General features: G+C 38.1%; 1 protein-coding gene across 7 annotated transcripts in view; it reads right to left on the bottom strand.

The window, feature by feature from the left end:
* The window catches only part of PLCB4 (phospholipase C beta 4), a 365,501-nt gene that overhangs the window by 166,900 nt on the left and 181,094 nt on the right, over window positions 1–17,507 (bottom strand). For all 7 annotated transcript variants that reach the window (XM_038751364.1, XM_038751365.1, XM_038751360.1 and 4 more), the window contains one exon: window positions 9,975–10,037. The gene's annotated coding sequence lies outside the window, so the exon portion shown is untranslated. The remainder of the gene's footprint in view (window positions 1–9,974; window positions 10,038–17,507) is intronic.

Genomic DNA, 17,507 nt, shown 5'->3' with positions numbered 1-17,507 from the left:
AAATGAAAAGTTGGCACCAGTGAAGTTAAAGATAATGCATACATGAAAGGATGATGCCTGAAACACATTTCATGTTTCCACAGCAGTTTCAGATTATCCTGGACAATGTAATTCCAAACTTTCAAACAGTAGTCTTTTCAAATCACACTGAAAATATCCAGTATTTCAGTTTCTCTCTCTGTCATAGACCAATATTGAACATAAAAACCCATAAGTGCACTATAAACGGGAGGAGTTTTATGTTACTCAATGATTCCAATGTTCACGACTATGCAAACATCCCCTGGGTATGGCCTAAGCACCACCCAGAAGACAAAGCAATTCCAGCAATTCAATAAACACAATATGATGAAAACTTGATAGTTCATGAGAGATGATACATTAGCCTACACGACGTAACTAAAGGAAAAAAAAACTGGGCCTAAAAGGTCAGCAAATAGTCAAACTTAAAATCATGATAAAAAAAAAATCCCACAAAATAAACCACAACATATGACTACTAAAAATAACAGAGATGCCACTGGCTACTATTTAAACCAGCTACCTGGGTTAAAATTTTAAGAACTCAATAAAAACCACTGATGATGGTATAATAGAGAAGCAGTGTGGCCTAGTGGAAAGAGCATGGGCCTGGGAGCTGGAGGACCTGGATGCTAATCCCAGCTCTGCCATAGGCTGCTATGGGTCCTTGGGCAAATCACTTAACTTCTCTATGCCTCAGTAACCTCATCTGTAAAATATGGATTAAGTCCTTCTACCTATATTTAAATTACATATTATAAACTATTCATATTAGCGTCGGTCTTCCTTTCCAGACTAAAAGCTCCTTATGGACAGGGAACGTTTCTGTTAATCTACTGTTTTGTACTCTCTCATGTGCTTAGTACAGTGCTCTGCACATAGTAAGTGCTCAATAAATACTATGGACTGAATGATTGATTCTCCCTCCTACTTAGCAAATGAGCCCCATGTGGGACAAGGACTAACTACATGATTAACTCATATCTACCACACCATTTAACACAGTGCTTGGCACCTAGTAAGTACTTATCAGGTACGATAACTTTATGTGTATTATTGCAGTATATGTGTGTTTGGAGAAAGTTCAAGGTAGCATGGTATCAACCTCTAAATTATTAAGAAAACAAAATATGTTAAAATGATTTCTTCTCTACAAATTATTCTTCCTTGTCCACAATATAACTTCTAAGCTGGCTTTTGAGCAAACAGCCTTCAGAAATTGCTCTCTTCTGACATCATTAGTCTCCATAGTAACCTTCTCAAACTGTTACTGTGGATCTGTAAGAGGCACCATCATCTTATATCAATTCCAAACAAGGGCTAGAAAAGCCCTGTTAAGCAGAAACAAGACAAAACTGTCCCATTCATGATACCTTCATAATAATAATAATAATAATAATAATGGCATTTATCAAGCGCTTACTATATGCAAAGCATTGTTCTAAGTGCTGGGGGGATATGAGGTTATCGCAGAAACCTAGTTTACTCTTCTGTCATAAACCACAGATATTTTTTAAGGCCACCTAAAAAAAACCAAACTACCTTTGTTAATTAGCATTGAAGCTGTCCCTTCTAGGTTTGCATTTCCTGGTTTCTTTGGAAATTCATGTTGGCAACAGCAAAAATTCATGCTCCCAAAAATGAAATCTCATGTGGTCTCTCAATTGGGTGCCATTATAGTATTACCAAAGCTGCTGGAGCTTCATAATGAAATGTTATCTGTAATTATTACTGCAGGCAGAAGACACTTTCCTTTTTAAATGAAGTGCAAACACTTACAGCCTGTTTCCTTCATCCTCTCTATGTAACACAGCCACCATGGCCAAATTCTCTAGGCCTAATTCAGGTGACTTTATAACAGAAACGTTCTACCTCAAGGGAAGCTCAAACAAAGTAAGAATCAATCAATCAATGGCACTTTTTGAGTGCTCACTTTCCAAAGAGCAGTGTACAAAGACTGGCAGCCACAAAAGGATTTGGAATTTCAAGAATTGGGGTAGTTCAACTTACGTTGACCATATTAAACACTGTGACTGAGTCCTAGAATACAATCTGGGATCTATGACAAGGAAAACTTGCCTCCTGTTTTCCAAGAAACTATGTTTGTGTCTGCTATATTATCCCAATCTGTCATAAATAATAAATTATCAGTGATAACAAATGGAAGCTGTGGTGCTTTAAAAAGGGGGAAAGAAAAAGCAAATCAAAGGATTATTGGATTTTGCTACTATATTAGCATTAACTTTAAGATAATAATTCTTTAATGGAAGTTTCAAACTTTTTATTGTAATTATTAAGCGCTTACTATATGCCAGGCACTGTGCTAAGTGCCGGGAGAGATACAAGCTAATTAGGTTGGACACAGTCCATGTCCCAGACAGGTCACTCTGTCAATTCTCATTTTACAGATGAGTTGAGGTACAAAGAAGTTAATCGACATGCCCAAGGTCACACAAAAAACATGTGGCAGAACTGGGATTAGAACCCAGGTACTTCTGACTACCAAGCCTGTGCTTTAAGTGATTAACCTGTGAAATGAAATAACTCATGATAGAAATTTTTACGTATGTTCATGTTAAACAGGTCTAATTTTAGGCCACATTCATATCATGTTTTTCCTTGGAATAATAATAATAGTAGTAATAATAATGGTATTTATTAAGCACTTACTATGTGCCAAGCACTGTTTTAGAAACTGAGGTAGATACAAGGTAATCAGGTTGTCCCAAGTGGGGCTCACAGGTTTAATCCCCGTTTTACAGATGAGGTAACTGAGGCCCAGAGAAATAAGTGGCTTGCCAAGATCACACAGAAGGCAAGTGGTGAAACCAGGATTAGAATCCATGTCCCCTGGATCCCAAGCCGGTGCTCTTTCCAATAAGCTAATGCTGCTTCCCAGAGTTGCTACTAATAAAACATAACCCAATGCCCATTCCATACGAGAAGCAATGGGAAATCAACTATAGCCACGCACAAATATAATGTTCACTTTATAATAAGAAAAATAATTACTTTACATTTTTTAAGCCTGTAGTACCAAGACTGTCCTATATAGAAACCTCTGAAAAATAGAATAAAATATTTTTTCTGGGTTCCCAAGGTGTCAGAACTGAAAAGTATACATTATTGGTTATTCCAAATAAACCATAATTTGTCACAGGGATAGCCCAACAAAATCTGTTTTCATTTTAAGAAAGTCAGTCTTTAATATTATAAATCATTGTCATCAGTTCTTTGTGGCATAGATGACATCTGGGAAGAAATGAACCCTTTGATCATAAAATGAAAGAAATATCTCTTACCAGACCTCACCCAATATTGAGCCCAAATAAACATATGACAGATTTTTTGTCTCAGTTATACCTGCAGAATAGTTTATGAGCCAAATGAATTGTAGAAAATTTTAGCACAGCTAAATTGCACACCTCAAATTAATTTTAATGTGTTTTTTAGTGTTTTTATAGCTACCACCCTCTTCCCAGAAACCTACCATTCTCCAAAGATATCTTGAAAATAATTCTGAAGTACATTTACCTCCCTGCACATGCATGTAGGTTTTTTAAGATAACCACATTATTTGATTGCTGAATTGGATTCCACGGGGTGTAGCTAACACAATTCAAACATGCAACAAATGTTTTCTCTCTAAAATTCTGTTTTTCTATACTTCATTTAAATCTCATCATCATGCATCTTATTTTGAAGAATAGATGCACATCTATCCTTTATACTGTTTTACAATAGGAAACTTCACATACTCCCTTGAAGTCTTGCTCTGTTCACCGTGAAACAACTGAGGAACTAGGGAGTAAAACATTTTTCTAAGAGGCTGATTTGCTGTGTCTATTGGGTTGGGACCTCAAGGCCATCTGGAAATACTTAAACAACAACGGCTAACGATTTATGGCTTGAAGGAGTTTCCAAAAGGAAAATAAACTAGAGGGATAGACTAGAGGTTAAACATGCTGGACATGAATGTGATCCTGTCAAAGAGATTATTTCTGTTCTGCTAGTCACCTGGACCTTTCATCCAGAGCCCATGTTTTGCCCCTGTGTTCTTCTTTTCTTTAACTTCATTCTAACTTCTTAGCCTACTATGGATTTAAAGTCTCTCAATTTAAAGGTTTCTGCTAGTGACATAATTACAAAGACTCATAAGGCAAAACACATGCTTCAGTTTGAGAACAACAGGACAATCGTCCATAATTTTTACAGCAACGGGAATGTAATACATTTGCTCTTCTTCAAAGAGCCATGGAAGGATATCCCCTTTGAGTTCTGACAAGCAGCTTTACAAAAAATGCAGTGTGGAGTGACTTTGAAATGCCACCAAAGCTGTCTTCACTGATGTTTCTGTGGTGCAGTCTTGCTGACCAAATTCTGTTTTGAACACCAGCTCTGGGGATCATATATAATCAATGCATCACATACAATCATTTAATACGGTTGTTCATATCCAAAATTGTTCCTTTCCAAAATGCTTGCCCCATTTAAGCTACAGTTATATGGTGAAATAATAAATAAAAACAGAAGGAGAAACAAATAACGAGGAGTAGGCAAGGTGAAAGAGACAGATTTCCAGGAAAAATTTGAAAACAGATGGAAAGAAACATACTGCAGCTATTCTGGGAGGGAGAAGCTAATGAGAACATGGATCTGACTTTTGGGGTGGTGAGACGCATGGAGAACGTATAGAAAAAGAAGGTAATAAGATGTATACGGTCAATGGAATAGGCAGGAGGAAGTGAAAGGACTTTTAAAGTGAAATGGGAACATTGAATAGGATTCTGAAATGAATGGCAGCCCACTGAATGAAATTGTTTGAAAATGGGGATGGAATGGTCTCATTTCCTTGTACTTGAAAGGAAATCAATGGCAGCATTTAAATACATGTGGCTACACAGAGTACCAGGACTTTGTGACCTCTCAGAAAGAGAACAGTACAGGTCACATGGAGACAAGGTTAAAAAAAAAAAAAGGAAGATAATAAGATTAATATATTTCCTTTGAACCACATCATTTTATAATAGGATTCATAAAATTCACTTCTTCAAATCTGTAATCCTTCTTTTAAAAAGTGTGTGTGTGTGTGTGTGTGTGTGTGTGTGTGTGTGCTTTTTCAATAAAGAAAAGACATACACTGATTTGCTACTACTGAAATTTGTTTCTTTTCTGGAGAAAATACTGTCAAATTAAATAAAATTAATTTAAAAGAGGCTCCTTACATTGAATGATTTCAGTGAAAGGGCTTTCCTGCAGATCTGCTGAGCTAATGAAGGCAGGAAGAATAATGCTCAAAGAAATGCTGGAAACTTGGAAAAATTGTGGAAAGGCTGGAACAGATTTCAGAGTAGAATAGGATTTTATCCTATTAAATGGTTTAGCTAAGAGTTAAATCTAAGTAGAGGAGAAAATAAGGTTACAGGAAGCAGGATCAAGGGAAAATGGTTATCTGAAACCTAGCAGCAAGGTATTAATCCTAGGGGATGTGAGAAGAAGAGGGGAGCCAGGGACATGAAAACTGGGAGGAATCTAATTTTCCAAGTAAGGACTATCAGGAAGTTAGCAAGGGATAATGTCAGCATTTGTTTCATAGGACAATTGTTTTATTTGGGGATTCCATTATCTTTGTGTGGGATTTAAAGTCATTCTCTTAATAGCACAGTTCCTGGTTAACACCGCACCTGAAAAATGAAATGCTGAGAGGAAGCAAAGTAACAAACAACAAATATCCCAGAGGTGTTGATCAAGAAGTTACAATTAATGCAAAAAATACAGACCACATAAGAAAGGTCATGCAGTTTAACAGTAAGAAGTAGAAAGAACCCAAAAATTGGGTCACTAAGGAAAAAAAAGAAGAAAAACCTAAACTCTTGAAGGTAAGAAATGGACAGAAGCTTAACTTTCTTTTCCTGAACTGATCATACAACATCAAAAAGCTTAATTGGCAATAGCTACTTAGAGGCTCATTAGTACTGCAACCCAGTACAAAGCCTTGTCCAAAATTGTAAATCTATTTTCTGAATTGGGGATTTCACAGCCATCAACATTAAGAATGAGCCAAACGATACCCCATGCAACTATAGCTTGGTGATGAAAGTTCATTAAACCTTTATTCTGATTATGGGCTTTTATAAGATTAAACATGCACTTGACACATTTTAGAGTTAATAGCTAGTTAATAGCTTGGAATAACCAAAGATAAACATTAACTCCACACCTAAGAAATCTAAAATCCATTGTTCTGGAAGTGTAAAACTCATACCACTATAACAAGAAAAATAAAGCATGCCTCTAAATTTTTAGGATTTCTGCCTTGAACTTTTGTGGATACAGCCCATGACCTTTTTCTATTCCAAGTTCTTCATAACTTCACATTTCAGTGGTTCTGTTCACTTGGTAAATAATACTACCTTGCGATGTTTAAAGATAATTTTCAAAAGACACACACTTTATGATTAAGGTTATGTCTTTACAAGCAAACTGCTATGGAAAATTTCTAGCAACAGACTGGAGAATCAGGATAAAATAACCATGCTACTAAAAAAAATACTGGCGAGAAGGGGCAATAGTATAAGGAGGAAATGAGGGAAGGTTTCTAGGCTTTTTTTTTTGGATTGCCTGGATCTACTGCTGTTGACCTATGATATTGCTAAAATACTAGGTTACACTAAAGATGACCAGAAACACCCAACAGCAACTCATTTCTTGATACCTTTGCAATATTGTTCAAAATGGACAACTTGGAAAGAGGTTTCGAGAGACAACCTATCTCCTACTACTGTAATGCCACAGGAAAACTCCTTATCCACTTCTTACAGGTAAACAAGGCTTCTCATAAGGATGGACAAAATAAATTTACAATCTACCTGATGTCAAGTTAATCATTCCATGCCTAACAGAGAATCTTTTTTCTGGGGGATAACAGCTGCATTTTTTCATTTTAAAAAGATATAAATTGTTTGAATATGACTGATTTATATATGTATATGTATATATATGTAATATATATAGATAGATATGTATAGATATTTTATGATATGACTACCAAAAGCTTTTCCTTTATCACTCCTTGTGGTCTTGATTCTTTAGTGAGACAGAGCAAATATAAGCACTCTATGAGTAGAGACAGCTTCCCTATGTGGAGTGAATGAAGTTTTGCAAGGTTCCAGAGTATAATTAATGCATTTTAAAAGCTATTTAGCTTACAAAATGGCACCTCTGGGCCTGATAAATCATTTGTTTGCTTCATGCAACTAAGCAGTTTACCCCAGGATCCCATCTGAATCCTAATGCAATATTTTTACTTCTCGCAAAATTTGTATTAGCCCTCCTTGTGGGCAGGGAATGTTTCTACCAACTGATGATTAATTGCTGAATGGAGTTGGAGGTCTGTATGTATACAGACATAGTGACATTGATCACAACCAATGCTATTTATTGAGCACTGACTGCATGCAGATCACCTTACTAAGCACTTGAGAGCCTATATTATACTATAGTAAATACTATTATATATACTACTAGAGTACTATATTATCAATCAATCCATCATATTTATTGAGCACTTACTGTGTGCAGAGCACTGAACTAAGTGCTTGGTAAGTACAAGTTGGCAACATATAGAGATGGTCCCTACCCAACAGTGGACTCACAGTCTAGAAGGGGGAGACAGAGAACAAAACAAAACATATTAACAAAGTAAAATAAATAGAATAGATATGTACAAGTAAAATAAATAAATGAATAGAGTAATAAATATGAACAAACATATATACATATATACAGGTGCTGTGGGGAAGGGAAGGAGGTAAGGCGGGGGGATGCAGAGGAGGAGGAGGGGGAGAGGAAGGAGGGGGCTCAGTCCGGGAAGGCCTCCTGGAGGAGGTGAGCTCTCAGTAGGGCCTAGTTAGCTTGGCAGATGTGGGGAGGGAGGGCATTCCAGGCCAGGGGGATGACATGGGCCGGGGGTCGATGACGGGTTAGGCGAGAACGAGACACGGTGAGGAGATCAGCGGCAGAGGAGCGGAGGGTGTGGGCTGGGCTGTAGAAGGAGAGAAGGGAGGTGAGGGAGGAGGGGGCAAGGTGATGGAGAGCCTTGAAGCCGAGGGTGAGGAGTTTCTGCCTGATGCGTAGGTTGACTGGTAGCCACTGGAGATTTTTGAGGAGGGGAGTAACATGCCCACAGCATTTCTGGACAAAGACAATCCGGGCAGTGGCGTGAAGCATGGATTGAAGTGAGGAGAGACAAGAGGATGGGAGATCGAAGAGGAGGCTGATGCAGTAGTCCAGATGGGATAGGATGAGAGCTTGAACAAGCAGGGTAGCGGTTTGGATGGAGAGGAAAGTATACTACAGTATACTATCATCATCAATCGTATTTATTGAGCGCTTACTGTGTGCAGAGCACTGTACTAAGCGCTTGGGAAGTACAAGTTGGCAACATATAGAGACAGTCTCTACCCAACAGTGGGCTCACTATAGTATATATTACTATACTGTAGAGACTGTCTCTATATGTTGCAGATTTGTAATAATAATAATAATGATGGCATTTATTAAGCGCTTACTATGTGCAAAGCACTGTTCTAAGCGCTGGGGAGGTTACAAGGTGATCGGGTTGTCCCACAGGGAGCTCACAGTCAATCCCCATTTTACAGATGAGGTAACTGAGGCACAGAGAAGTTAAGTGACATGCCCAAAGTCACACAGTTTGACAATTGGCAGAGCCGGGATTTGAACCCATGACCACTGACTCCAAAGCCCGGGCTCTTTCCACTGAGCCACGCTGCTTCTCTGTACTTCCTTGCTTGCTTGCTTGTACTTCCCAGTGCTTATTACAGTGCTCTGCCTGCACACAGTAAGTGTTCAATAAATACAACTGAATGGATGAATGAATGAATATACTATGCCTTCAAGATCATTCAATTATTTGATTATTGTAATTTATAAAGCAAAAATATTTCCTAAAACAGTAAAATCCCAGGATCTTGACTTCAGAGCTTCTCTCTCCAGAATCACTATTCCAGCTTTCCAGATGCTTTTGCCGAATCATCTTAAGAACAAAGGGCCATTTTTGTTTTGCTTATGTTTGCACGGTTTGACTTCCTGTTTATGTTTAATTTAGTACTTGACATCTATTTATTTTTAAATAAAGTGCTGTGAGGAAAGATAGCTCTACAGAACCAAATACTTTCTGATTTCCGTTTCTCTGATAAACCATAAATCCTAATGATTTTACCTTCATCGTCAAAAAGGGATTTATTTTTCATATTATATATATATATATATGTACATATATATATATATATATATATATATAAACAGTGAGGAGGAAATTTAAAGGGAAAGCTCTGACATTACATTAAAATGATTTGGGAATTTTTAACTTTGTTATTCTGATCAGACATGGACTCTTCATTATCCAGTAGTTGGTAAAAACCAAATTTTAGAAATAGGAAACTTTGGAAATCATTATGATGATCTAAATTATCAAAACTAATCATTGGCATAGTACTGAATGTCACAGTAATACATTTTGTTATATAATCAGCATTACAGAAACCTGAATAGCATGTGAAAGATATTCTGAGTAAAAAAGATCTTTAAAAATGCTTTCCCAATAAATCACAGACTGCAATTATGGATGTATCACATAAAGATTGTTTGCTGCGTTTTTCTTATTGCACTTTTAACGTTAACGACTAGGCAAAACCTAAGTTTTCTACCTGAAATTGTTTCATCATAAAAAAGTTCCCTTACTTTATTTGCATCCACTTAAGAATAATTTATCAAATTAAATTAAAGTAAACAGTTATTCATTTATTCAGGATGATGTTTCTCAGAGAAAAGGCTGAACAAGTCATGATGTCAAATTCATCAGTAATCAACAGTTTTGCACTACAAGAAATACAAATATTATATAGTGCTGCTTCTAGCACCAGGGTACTTACCAGACAGCTCTCCACAGACTAGAAATTAGTGGTCTAATTAGTTTGATGGGCTGTGGTTTCCTTCTGTGAAACAACCATAAAAACAAGAAATCAATACCGGTTTTACTGAAATTCCCAATCATAGCAACACCCTTATATATTTAAAAAATAGCTTTAGCAATGGCATTAGAAGTGTCCATTAGAGTTTCACTAAACTTTTTTCACTGGAAAAATATGGCTAAATTCTTCTAAATGAAAAATAAAAATATATTCATAAAAATCACAATTATTTATTTTTCATATTATGTCAAGGTTCAATACCATCTTCCTTCATTCCATTTCTCTAAACAATTAAAATTAAGAAATTAATTTTTAAAATTAATTTTTAAAATAAAAAATTAAGAAATTAAGATAAAAAGGCAGAAGTTGCACAGAATACCAGTAACATATCTGAGCTATTTCCTAAGTAAATATAAACATCATGTAACTGTTTTGTTCCACCCCTTATAAAAATAAACAGTGTTTTGGCAACTTTTCTGGAGGGCTAAACCCTGGATGCTGTGGTGTCTTATAAACAGCATATACATAAAGATTGAATTGTTTTGTTGCATTATTTTAATATTTTCATAACAAAAGAATGCATGTAGATGCACATTCATTCATTCATTCAATCGTATTTATTGAGCGCTTACTGTGTGCAGAGCACTGTACTAAGCGCTTGGGAAGTACAAGTTGGCAACATACAGAGACAGTCCCTACCCAACAGCGGGCTGACAGTATAGAAGGGGGAGACAGACAACAAAACAAAACATATTAACAAAATAAAATAAATAGAATAAATATGTACAAATAAAATAGAGTAATAAATACATATATACATATATACAGGTGGTGTGGGGAGGGGAAGGAGGTAAGGCGGAGGGGGTGGGGAGGGGGAGGAAGGGGAGAGGAAGGAGGCGGCTCAGTCTGGGAAGGCCTCCTGGAGGAGGTGAGCTCTCAGTAGGGCTTTGAAGGGAGGAAGCAGAGTTAGCTTGGCAGATGAGCGGAGGGAGAGCATTCCTGGCCAGGGGGATGACGTGGGCCGGGGGTCGACGGTGGGACAGGCGAGAACGAGGCACGGTGAGGAGATTAGCGGCAGAGGAGCGGAGGGTGCGGGCTGGGCTCTCACGAGGGTCACACTTGATCCTAGAATTGTTTTCCTGAGTTCCAGATTTTATGGTCAACCTCAGATATTTCGAAAAGAAAAGGCTACAAGACTAATAGTAATAAGACTAATAATAACAATTACGGCACTTGTAAAGCACTTATGTGCCTAGCACTGTTCAACGCACTGGGGCTGATACAAGATAATCAGGTTGGACACAGTCCCTGTCCCACAAGGGACTCAGAGTCTTAATCCCCATTTTACAGATAAAGGCACTGAGAAGTTAAGTGACTTGCTCAAGGTCACACAGCAGGCATGTGGCAGAGCCGGGATTGGAACCCAGGACACCCGACTCCCAGGTGTGTTTTCTTTCCACTAGGACTGTAACTAGAAAGCAGCGGGGACTATGGATAGAACACAGGCCTTGGAGTCAGAAAAACCTGGGTTCTAATCCTGGCTTCATCCCTTGTCTGCTCTGTGACCTTGGGCAAGTAGTTTAACCTCTCTGTGCCTCAGCTACCTCATCTGTGAAATGGGAATTTAGACTGAGACACCCATGTGGGACATGGTATGTGTCCAACCTGATTAGCTTGCATCTATACCAGTACCAGTATCTATACCAGTACCAGTTCATCCTTTTACCTTCAAGCAGAATATATTTCCGTGAAGAAATTAAATCATCTAAATTTTTTCTTAGAAATCTCTGGAGACTTCACAAAATCGCTAATCATACCTTTCTAGTATATCACAACTCAGATATACACAAGGTCATCATGCATTCTTAATTTTATTTTTCAAAGGTCAGTGTTTTTCTTTAACAATAATAAGAATGATGATAATAGTGGTATTTGGCAAGCATTTATTATGTTTTATGTGCCAAGCACTGTACTACGCACTGGGGTAGGTACCATATAAACAGATCTCTGCCCTACATGGGACTCAAAGTCTAGGAGGCATACAGAATGGGTATTTTATTACCATGTTACAGCTGAGGAAACTGAAGAACAGGAAATTAAGGGATTCTCCCAAGGTCACATCTCAGGCAACTGGCAGAGGTTATTTGTTGTTGTTTTTTTTAAATGGCATTTGTTAAAGCACTTACTGTGTGTCAGAACTGTTCTAAACACTGGGGTAGATGCAAACTAATCAAGTTGGACACAGTCCGCCCCGCTTTAAAGATGAGGTAACAGACACAGAGAAGTTAAGTGACTGTGCAAGGTCATACAGCAGACAAGTGGGATAAGAACCCAGGTCTCCTGATTCTCAGTAACGTCTTGAAGAAGCCTGACCCTCAGTGCCTGACTAATAATAATAATAATAGCATTTATTAAGCGCTTACTATGTGCAAAGCACTGTACTAAGCGCTGGGGAGATTACAAGGAGATCAGGTTGTCCCACGGGGGGGCTCACAGTCTTAATCCCCATTTTACAGATGAGGGAACTGAGGTCCAGAGAAGTTAAGTGACTTGCCCAAAGTCACACAGCTGACAATTGGCAGAGCTGGGATTCGAACTCATGACCCCTGACTCCAAAGCCCGGGCTCTTTCCACTGCGCCACGCTGCTTCTCTAAGCCTCTAAGACTAAGCCTCTCAGAGTCAGGCTAACAAAGCAAGCAGCTAGTCTCACCTTCAAGCCTGCCCTCTTTTCATGCCTTTTGGGATGACAGGAAGTTCCTCAGCCTTTTGAATAACAGTTTTTCTGCTATGACCACAAAGGACACTATCCAGAGTCTAATCATTCTGGTCAAAATAGTGAGACTAGAGAAAGCCATCAGTACCTCCAGCTATCAATTGTAGATTGTGTCTCCTCCAAGACTAATCAGGAGGCTGTCCAAAGACATATCACAGACACATCACCTTGCTCCCATAAACCAGCCTAAAATTCTCAAAGTACTCCATGCTCAGTTTTAACGAAGACATGGGCTCCCAAGCCCCATTTTATTGAATTGAAAATCCATTTTTATTACTTTTCCCCCAAAACTTATACAGTTCATCTATTGTAGATAAGACACTGTTATCAGGAAACTTTTCCTTATAAATAACCTAAATCCAGACTGCTGAAATTAAATTTATCAGTACATTCTGAGTGTGTACTGTGTGAAGGGAGCAGAACCAGGGCCTCTGGAAATTATAATCCAGGAGGTGCTTTGGTCTGGTGGAAAGAACATGGGTTTGAGGAAAATAACAACAGGGATATTTGTTAAACATTTACTAAGTGCCAAGCACTGTGCTAAGGGCTGAAGTAGATACAAGATGATCTGACTGCAAAACCAAAATATTTTGCTATGGATACACTATTAAAAAATGCTACAGTTAAATTTTCCCCTTCTTTTCCACCTGATCCACTCAACAACTGATCTCCCTCCTACTTAGTCTGTGAGCTCCTTGTGGGAGCCTGTCCAGTTTTATTAGACTGCATTTACCAGCTGGTGCTTAGAACGGTGCTTGTCGCATAGTAAGAACTTAACAAATAACGATAACCACTTGGAAACATGGTAATTTCTCAGTTTTTCCTTTTTTAAAAAATTATTTTATTCTGAAAATGGGTTGGCTAAATTAAGTACAAAGCAATCTGGAACTACAAAAATTTCTCAGGGGTAACCTTACTCCTAATGTGTGCCCTCCCCATCCCCCCCCCCCCCCCCCCCCCCCCGCATCACCCTCAGACTGTAAGCTCATTATGGGCAGGGAACATATCTGTTAATTCTGTTCTATTATACTCTCCAAAGCGCTTAGTATAGTATTCTGCATATAGTTAGAACTCAATAAATGCAATTGATTGATTGATTTCCATGCTACTTTCACTTTGATTTTAAAGATTAATGCAATTAAAACATCCAGGCTTCATACATTTCACCAAATTTATTTGGTTTCCCATAAATCCTATTGGTTTGGGCTTAATATGAACTTTCTGGGGGTTTGCTCATGAGCTTGAAAATCTGGTAATATTTGGCACATGAATAGACTCAAAAAGCTACAAGTACCTTAATGTCATAAGCTTTATATTTTGGATAAATTGAAGGTTAAAAAAATTAAATGTCTGGAATACAGTTCTCAAAATATTACATAACTTTAAAAGTGGGTGAAAGTGGTGGGTGGCAAGTCTTTTTTGCTCCTATTTAAAAATGAAATCAGTTCATTCAAGGAAGTCACAACATGTCAGTTCATCTATCTTTAGTGATTAGAACATGAGACTTGGAATCAGGAAAGTTACACTCTATTTCAATTCAAGCATGGACTCGTATCTTAATTGAGTCACCGAACATCTTTTGTGTCTTGGATTTCTTCACCTGCAAAACAACGTAAAGACACTATCTCGTAAAAATCAGTGGAACGCCGGAATTTCTGTAAATCAGAAAAACTTTCCTTTGGAAAACATTAAGCAGCAATGTTGCCTCCTCCGTCCAAATTTGCTCCACTTTCACTCATACTGGAGAGAGATTAATGAAATGATGCTTGCTGTTTTTGTCTTCTGGAATCAAACTGGGATTAGACAAGAATTTCTAATCATGGGAGTGTGATCGACATTTCACATCTCTCCCTTCCAATCCCCATCTTCTATAGACAACAAAAACATTATGCAACTTGAAGCACAAGCAACAAACTCTGACCACTATCGCCATGCCCACATATATCGTGGCTCTTTGGGAGAGGGTCAAAAGCAGGGGGCTTGGAGGGCTGGCCAGCCCGACTGGGGATGATGTCATCAGAAGCCTGATTCTGCCTCTTCCCCTGTCCCCAGCTTCTGCAAAGCCCTGGCTGAACCCAAGTAGGACCAGCTCGGAGAAATGATTACCTTGTAGGAATGAATCTGATCATCTTGAAGGAATTCACCAAAATGGCAGGATCACTGCCCATGAAGATGAATTTCTTTTGGGGAACAACTCTCTTCTCTCACTCCTTTCCAGCTCACTCACCACTTCTGCCAAGATCAGCTTCTAACTGTACCTCGCTCAACTCTCCTGCCTCCCAACTATTCACTCAAGCTGTTCTCCCACCCTGGAATCAATGAGTCAATCAACAGTATTTATTAAGTGTTTACTGTGTACAGAGCACTGTAGTAAGAACTTGGGAGAGTACAATACAATAGAGTTGATAGGCACAATCGCTGAGCACAACAAACTTTACAGACTAGAGAGTTGAATATTAAATAAATTACAGGTAGGGGAAATGGCAGAGAATAAGGATATACAAGTAAATCTTCCCTGATTCATTCACACCATCACAATATATCTATAATTCTATTTATTTTGATGGCATTGATGCCTGTCTACTTGTTTTGTTTTATTGTCTGTCTCCCCCTTCTAGACTGTGAGGCTGTAATTGGGAAGGGATGTCTATATCTGTTGCCAAATTATACTTTGCTGGCGCTTAGTACAGTGCTCTGCACACAGTAAGTGCTCAATAAATATGATTGAATGAATGAACCTTAACACTTGTGTATTTTATTCTGATCGTTATAGCTTCCTTTTGGCTGTACATTTTTATCTGTATTCTGAATTACTTATTCAGCTATTTCATCCTGATACATTTGTACTACTTCTGTTATATTCTTGTTCTTCCTCCTGTCATTATCAGTAAATACTCTGTGTCTACTTTCCCTTCCCCACTCCATTAGATTGTAGATTCTCTGAAGGTAGGCCTGACCCATGTGCCTTCCTTCTAATGTACTCTCCCAAGTACTCAGAACAGCAATTTGATTCACATTCCGTGAATGTTCGATAAACACTCTTGATGGTAATTACGACAGCCATTTTCTGGGAGAGCTGGAGTGCTAGACTATATTTGTATCCAAGGTTCTCTCTTTCTCTCTTTGTCCCAATTCTAACATCAATATGTACTCTGTGACATAACGGAGGCCCCTAAACTAATGAATTGAATGGCTTTGCCTGTGCACTTAACATTAAATGAGCACTCAAGTTTTCCCAGTGGCTTTTCTACCCTGGGTTGTATTTGTTTTCCTTATATAACAATTCGGCTTAACCCAGCAGTTCATTGGAACAAGCACACAAAATATATGACAAAGTCAAGGGCCTCAACTGCTTGTGGTCATTAAAGATCCCAAGGCGCTTTTAGTAACAGCAAGGCCTTAGCCCAGAAAATCTGGTCAAATGCCAACTCAGGTAATTACATTCAGTCTACCTAATTTCCCCAGGCAATTCTAATTGAAAATAGTATTGTCCTTTGCTTCAACATTAACCTGCAGCAAAGTGTCCTGCTTCTTCTTCTTCTTGCTACCCATAAAACGAGTGAGCTGGCTTTTGTTCTAGTGCAGTTTTTTTTTCTTTGTTCTTTTTTTGACAACAAACTTTTTTTATAATGTGCAAGACTGGATAAATTAAAGACAGTTTAACAGTGCTTTGCACATAGTAAGCGCTTAATAAATGCCATTATTATTATATTAATAATGGCACATCACCATGGTGAATATAGCAATTAATACTGCAGGCTTCAATCTGAATTTTCTTTGAGGTACAGAAAAATGAGCAGGTTAGCTCAATAAAACAATGACAATAAATATGGTAGTTTTATTCAACATTTTGAAATGGTAAATTCCCAAATGATTTTTTTGTATTGAACAAAATACTTGACAGCACAGAAATATGTCTCTATGGCACCGCATGAAAATAAGATCCTCTTATCCAAGGTACAATGTGGGCTGCTACTTTTGGCAGGTTTTCATTTATGCAATTTTTACAAAACCATTAAAATAAGGGAAAAACAATAATATATTTTATTATTTTTGATATCCTGGATATTGCTGAGTAGATAACATCAGATTACTATAGTTACTTTTACTCTATTAGAGAAGGAGCAGGGTTAAGCAATGCATCTGGGGAGTCAGAAGATCTGGGTTCTAGTCCCAGCTCTACTACTGGCTTGCTGTGTTACCTTGGGCAACTTACTTAACATCTCTGGAGTTCTATTTCCATATCTGTAAAACTGAGATATAAATGTTGACTTTCCCTATGACACAGAAATGTTTGAGTACAGCACCAAGTAACAGGAAAACAGCGTGGCTCTGTGAGAAGCAGTGTGGCTTAGTGGAAAGAGCACAGGCTTGGGAGTCAAAGTTCATGGGATCTAATCCCAGTGCTGCCACGTGTCTGCTATGTGACCTTGGGCAAGTCACTTAAACTTCTCTGAGCCTCAGTTATCTCATCTGTAAAATGGGGATTAAGACTGTGAGCCCCACGTGGGACAACATGATCACCTTGTATCTGCCCCAGTGCTTAGAACAGTGCTTTGTATATAGTAAGTGCTTAAATGCCATTATTATTGCTATTATTATTAAAAACATTTGGAGAATAAAAGCACTGCATACATTTAAGGTTGTCAATTATTACAATAAATAAAATAAATACCATTTGCTATTCTGTACCACTGAAGTCAATTCTCTTCTTGCAGTC

Source organism: Tachyglossus aculeatus, chromosome 9 (assembly GCF_015852505.1).
Source record: "Tachyglossus aculeatus isolate mTacAcu1 chromosome 9, mTacAcu1.pri, whole genome shotgun sequence".
Lineage (NCBI taxonomy): Eukaryota > Metazoa > Chordata > Mammalia > Monotremata > Tachyglossidae > Tachyglossus > Tachyglossus aculeatus.
The sequence above is the reverse complement of the archived record's forward strand: the minus strand, read 5'-3'. Positions and strand labels throughout refer to the sequence as shown.